This window comes from Pseudophryne corroboree, chromosome 9 (genome assembly GCF_028390025.1).
Source record: "Pseudophryne corroboree isolate aPseCor3 chromosome 9, aPseCor3.hap2, whole genome shotgun sequence".
NCBI classification, from domain to species: Eukaryota; Metazoa; Chordata; class Amphibia; order Anura; family Myobatrachidae; genus Pseudophryne; species Pseudophryne corroboree.
In genome coordinates, this window is record NC_086452.1 from 192954888 (window position 1) to 192961722 (window position 6835).

The window sequence follows — 6835 nt, forward strand, 5'->3', positions numbered from 1 at the left end:
GCGGGTCCTCACTGCATCGCGGTGTCTCCTTGTTTGCAGAAGAGTGGTAGTGGTTCTGTGGTAGAAAGTTCATGCAATCTTGAGCTTAAGCACAATGTCCAGTCCTGGTCCGGATACACTTGGCAGCAGATTTCCAATGGATAGTGACCCCCAAAAGGCTTGTTCCCTGACGCGTTTCGCTGCAGGTCCTGCAGCTTTTTGAAAAATACGGATCACACACAGAAGTTTTGTGCGATGAATGGGAAAGAATGACTGTGCACGATGGGGAAAAGTTCCCACGGGTAGGCAGTTTTAGCCCAGATGTGTTGAAAAATCTAAGGAGAAGGATATGTCTCATTAAATCTGCAAAGAGACGAATCAAACATTATGACTATTTACAGTTATGGCAGCAGGAGGGTGAAATACAGAGAGGATTGGCTCAGGCGGCTGGATCTAACCCTATCAAGAAACTGATAGCCACGGCGCCACCGCCACCATACATAACGGGAGAGCAGGTGGTCACAGAGAATGGCACACTGGTGAATGATAAACATGCACTTAGTAACTGTATAAATGTTAAGAATAATGTGACTAAGATTATTGATGCAAATACTAACCCGTGCAAGCTGTACCCTGTTTTAAACTTTCCCCAGGAGTGTGATCAAGAGGATGAGCCAACAACAATATCGGCACTCTCTCTAGCAGCCACCATAGCAGAAACAACAGTGGGCACGGCCCAACCCCTAAGATTAGCGTCAAAGCCCCCTAGCGGAGGGACAGGTGAGGTTGTATCATCTGGTAAGTACGGCACCATACACTATGCTGAAACCATTTCACCACATATTGTAGAATCTACTCAGAAGGATGTTATTGGACTTAATCCCGTTAGGGTAATAGCAGTGCCAAATGGGAAAACTGACACTTCAGGAATCACTCCTGTCAGAAACATCGCCATGCACTGCCCCTTTTCCCGAATGGAATTAAGAACAATGGTGTCTGAATTCCCTGATCCTAGGAAAGATCTAGCTGCTAGTCAGAAATACATTAGAGATCTAGGAAATACTGTGGAGCCCAATAACAAAGACTGGCAGATATTGCTGAGGGCATGTTTACCCTCCAATGTCGACTCAGCAAGATTTTTAGCTGACTGTAAATTAGATGAAGATGTACCCCTTACGGATGTGTACAACCAAGATAATGTAAAGAGAATAAATTTACAGTTAAAAGAGTATTTTCCAGCTGTTGCCAAATGGAATAATTTTTTTCCCATCAAACAAAAAGAGGGAGAAACAGCTGCTGATTATTTTCATCGGGCACTACAGGAAATGGCTAAGTATACAGGCATAGAAGATATTTCGACAAATGTAAATCATAGAGCAGTAGCAGTATCTGTGTTAATGGAAGGTTTAAAAGAAGTATTAAAGACAAGGGTACAGACCACCCAACCATGTTGGCGAGGTCTGTCGGTGGCTACTTTGAGAGAGGCCGCTGTTGATCATGAACGGAATATCACCAGACACAGGGAGTCACAAAGTGATAAGTTAATGGCCGTAAGTATACAGGCCCTGACCACAAGGCCATCTCTGTATAAATCTCCGACCCCTGTGGGTAAGTCAAATGTGGTAACTTGTTATTACTGTCATAAAGAGGGACATTTTGCACGAGACTGTAAATCAAAGAATGCACAAAGATCATACCAACCCCCTAGACAACGACATGACACACGAAATTGGGAGCAAGGACCGCAGAGACGGAGTTATGAGCCACACGCAGGGGAAACAAAAAGGTATCCCCCAAAAAGAGACTGGCAAGTCACTGATAAATCCCATTTACCCCCTTCACAGGTAATAGCTGCCAGCGCAATACAGGGAGGCCACCACGCACCATAGGGGCGAAGCCACACCTGTAATCTGCAGCCAGTGAAATTAATTGCGAACCTTGGAAGTGAACCCGAGGTCACAATTTATGTAGCTGGTAAATCTCTAAATTTCCTTGTAGATACGGGGGCGGCCAAGTCAGTGATAAATTCGACCGTGGGCATGAGAACCACTGGTAAAACAATTCCAGCCATGGGAGTAACAGGCGTAGTACAGCACTACCCTTTAAGCAAACCCGCAGAGATTACGATAGGGCCTTTGCATACCAAGCATTCTTTCCTGCTGGCTGCATCGGCTCCGACTAATCTCTTAGGGAGAGATTTACTGTGCAAAATGGGATGCGTCATATACTGTACTCCTGAAGGTGTGTTCTTGGACATACCCGAAAACCACGCTCAGGAAGCGCAAGATATGCTAGACTCCCCAACAAGATTAATGTCACACACTGTTATTATAAATAGGTGTCCGTCCAAGGTAGAAGAAATGATTTCCCAGATACCGGAGTCACTTTGGACCAAAGATGGACAAGACACTGGATTGATGGCAAATGTAGCCCCAGTAGTTGTGCAAGTAAAAGATGGTAGGATAGCTCCAAAAATCCCACAATATCCTCTGAAGCCAGAGGTGGAGTTAGGAGTTTACCCTGTAATAGAGCGCTTGCTACAACAGGGCATTCTGGTAAGGACGTCCAGCACTGCAAATAGTCCCATCTTCCCTGTTAAAAAGAGTGGGGGGAGGGGTTACCGATTAGTGCAGGATCTAAGAGGGATCAACAAACTAGTTGAGAGTCAATTCCCCGTAGTGCCAAATCCAGCTGTCATCCTAATGCAAATCCCTCCCACTGCCAAATTTTTCACTGTGATTGACCTCTGCTCCGCTTTCTTCTTGGTACCTCTACACCCTGACAGCCAATACTTATTTGCATTTACATACAGAGGAGTTAAATATACATGGACTCGCTTACCCCAAGGTTTTATAGACAGTCCAAGTATTTTCTCACAAGCTCTGCATGATTGTTTACAGTCTTTCCAACCAGTGAGTGGATCAGTATTGATACAGTACGTGGACGATTTACTACTGTGTTCAGATTCATTGGAAGCGTCCCTGAGAGATACGAAACAGCTCCTGTCTCATCTTTCAGACACAGGACACAAGGTTTCCAAAGACAAGTTACAATTATGCCAGACTCGTGTGAAGTATTTGGGACACTGTCTAACACAAGGATTGAAATGACACCTGAGCGCTGAGAATAACAAGACCGGAAGCTTGTCGAGCCAGATTTCTTTTTCCCATTTGTTATTTTCTCCAGTTCCCACCTCCCTCCTATTTCCTTTCCCCCTTCTTATTTTTCTCCTTTTACTCCTCAAAGATGGACTTGCCCCAAGAGACTGTGATCCGGATTTTCCTGTTGACCATGATGTTGACCAGAGCAGTCTGTTTCGGTGAGAGTACCATGGAGGTCGAGAAAGGATCAGGAATGGGTTCTGATGACCAGGATGCAGGCGTAGATTTCCAAGAACAACATAATCTCCGAGTAAAGGCGAGTATCAGAAAACGATCTGGTAGTATTGACAATAGGAGGAATTGTGAAGGATTGTTAGCTGAAGAGAATTGCATCTGTAGGCATTGTGACAATATAGTTGAGGATGGGTGCATAAAGAAATGTCAGTCCAGTTTTAATGTCCACATGGACCGGCATCCATTGAGTGACTATCACTCCTTAGTGGGTAAAGTGTTAAATCAGACAGACTGTTGGGTATGCTCTCAAGTACCTCAAGGCCATAGCAAATCAGGACTAGTACCATTCCCTTTAACGGTAGGAGAGGTACTTGAGCTAAGTGGTGGGAGGCCGGTGGACAAGAGGTTTAATATCTCTAGTCCTCCTAGTTTGAAGCTCCACCAATATCATGTGGATAAGTCCTTAGTGTGCTTTAACATTTCCAATCCCCGAAAGCCGGGAAATTGGGAAGTGTCATGGAGTAATCAAACCATGACATTCTCACATAGAGCCGACAGATTGCCCATAGACACAGAACTTATACGCCAGATAGCCGACCATAGGAAATTCTTTCGGTATAGGTACACCTTAGGAAGTAGGATCATGCGAGTTGGAGAAGTATCACCAGGATACTGTGCACAGATTGTACAAACTGATACGTGTACTAAACAGATGGAAGAATTAGGGTTAGGAGAGTTCACATGGAAAATCTGTAATATGGTTATGTCACACTCCGTCCCATATGTTCTCCCCGATGATGCATACTTCATATGCGGGAGGAAGGCGTATAAGTGGCTTGCCCCAAACTCAAAAGGGTTATGTTATATTGGAAAAGTACTGCCTGAGGTAATGACTGTACCCCACACTAAAATGAAAGATATTCACCGTGGTGCCCAAGCTCCTTATACTCACACTCATTACGAGCACATCGTTAAACGGCACCTGATAGAAAGAACAGAGCATTCAGCCTCTGACCTGATCCATGAATCCACCGGGATTCAATTCCTACTCGCGTTAGATATCACTCGTACCGCTAGAGGAGTGATAAATTATAAATATATATCTGCGCTTGCAAATTTATTAGACAATATCACCGAAATGTATGACGACACATTCAGGTACACTGGGAAAGAGTTACAAGCCTACAAAACAGAACTGGTTCAGCATAGGATGATTCTCAATTACCTCACAGCTGTGACAGGCGGGTATTGTGTAACCCTGGCAACTCAATATGGAATCAAGTGCTGCACGTACATTACAAACAGCACGGAGGACCCAGCCGAGGTCATAGACCAAAAGATGGATGACATTTTACAATTAAAATGGGAGTTCCGAAGGAAACACAATCTCACCCTTGCTGCTGTGGGTAATGAGCTGACCAGTTGGGTGTCATGGTTGAACCCACAAAATTGGTTCTCTGGTTTAGGAGAATGGGCCCAAGGTATTATCATGGATGTAGGGAAATTTCTTTTGTGTATTCTGGGTGTCATCATATTGGTCGGTCTGATATTTAGATGCGTTCGGGTTTTGACGAAGTGTAAACGTAGTGCCCGAGTGATGAGTTTAAGAAGCGAGGACACTGTATTAACAACGAATAATTTGATGTATGACCCAACAATAGAGACAATGTTGTGATGAAAAATGTGATTCCACGGTCCGTTTCTTTCACCGGTTTCTCCTTTGTTTTCCTCCAAGGTACAAAGACATCCGCTTGGAAGAAGAATTTGACAACCTTTTACACAGACCATTGATGGACAATGCCATAGACCCCCATTTTCCCTAGTGACTCTAAAATTTTACGATAGCCCAACACTTCAAAGATTGTAAGTCTATGGACATTGAGAAAGCTTTTTGCTCAAGCAATTATAGCAAAAGCATCGGGAGACTACAGTCAACATGTACATCGAGACAAGACACAAGACAAGACCTCAAGCAACAAATGTACATTAAACTCACATAGTTTATGACTGCATTTACCATAATTGCTTCTTATCTTCATCTCTACAACCTTCAGGTAATGACACACATAGTCGATAGGGAATATAGGCACAGATATCAGCACTCACATATCCCCCCATTCATGTATCATCAACTAAAATGTGCTCCCCCATTTTGTTGCAACCAAAATCCGAAAAGAGCTCGGTAAAGTTTGACAGCCCATCCACAGACCCGTACTACGGGATAAGAAGGAATTCAAATGTATACTTCGCAATACCTCGAAGCTTGATTTAAAACACGTACGGCACGATGATACATGACCCCTCAAACATGGACTCATACATACATGCTTCTACTATCTCACTAGGTCATACCTTTTTCCCACCTTCTTCTCTTCTCCCTTACCCAATCATAGAAATGTATTTTTACATGACATATATTTTTCTCTTTTTGAACTGTTTTTAGGAAGTGGCAGTTATTGATGACTGCCAAAGGGTGGACTGTCAAAGTCAGAAAAATATCACGCTGCACGTTGCCATATATTCACCTCATGCGCGTGCCTGCTGCACGTGCACATTCTCTCCCGTGCGTGCGGATACTCGCAGCCGCGTGATGGCGCCTCGGCCATGCGCTCGAGCGCGTGGTATGTGCATTTGCGGTAGAGTTTGTGTGCGTCTAGCGGGCGACTCAATCGTTAGATAATAAATCCATATAGCATGTTTTATAGATAATGTTCCCCTTAGTAATAACTGTAAGTTTGTTTAATGTGACTTGTTCACGGACTTGGGAATCCCTCTTTGTATGGTACGAAGGGTCAGACAAGGTTTGAACAGCTGTGTCTGGTACCTAACTGAAGAGTATTTTAATAGCAACAATCCGGTGCTGGTTAGGTAAAGATTAATCGCTCCTGCGTATAGTTATGGCCATTAGTAGATTCTGGACATTTCATATATTTGCGATTCATTATCCATGCGGCGGGAATCCGGAGATTCCCACCCACCTGAGCTGTTTGAAATAGTCACAGCCCACCTGTTCAAACTAACCTATGACCTTTTGATATGATGCGAGGAGACATTCCTGTGTCCAATGAACAATGAGATTGTAGGTCCCTTTGTAGTATACTGTACTCAGTGTATATAAGATTAGCCAGCCTGAACAGCTCCCCCACTCTCCACAAACGGTTTTCATATTGATTAACTCAGAGCTGGTACCAGGCTGCGCTGCGATCGTTCCCAGTGTGTGTAAGTAATTCTCTGTGATTATCTCGCTCTTTGTTTGTATTGGCCACAATCTCTCTCTCTCTCTGTTTAGTTTAAGATTGTAACGTTATTGTATATTTCTGTCTAGATATTCTGTTAGAATTATATGTTAGTATGTAGTGTATGACTTGTAACTGTTTTACCCCTTTTCGATATAACTAAAAGCTTGTTAGTAAAGGTGTTGGATCCTTAGCACGGTATTGTGTGTTCATTACATTGCAGAGGGTAATAGGAGCGTCTCGATCGCTCAAACAGCTTTAGTGTTAGCAAGGTTAAGCAGCGTT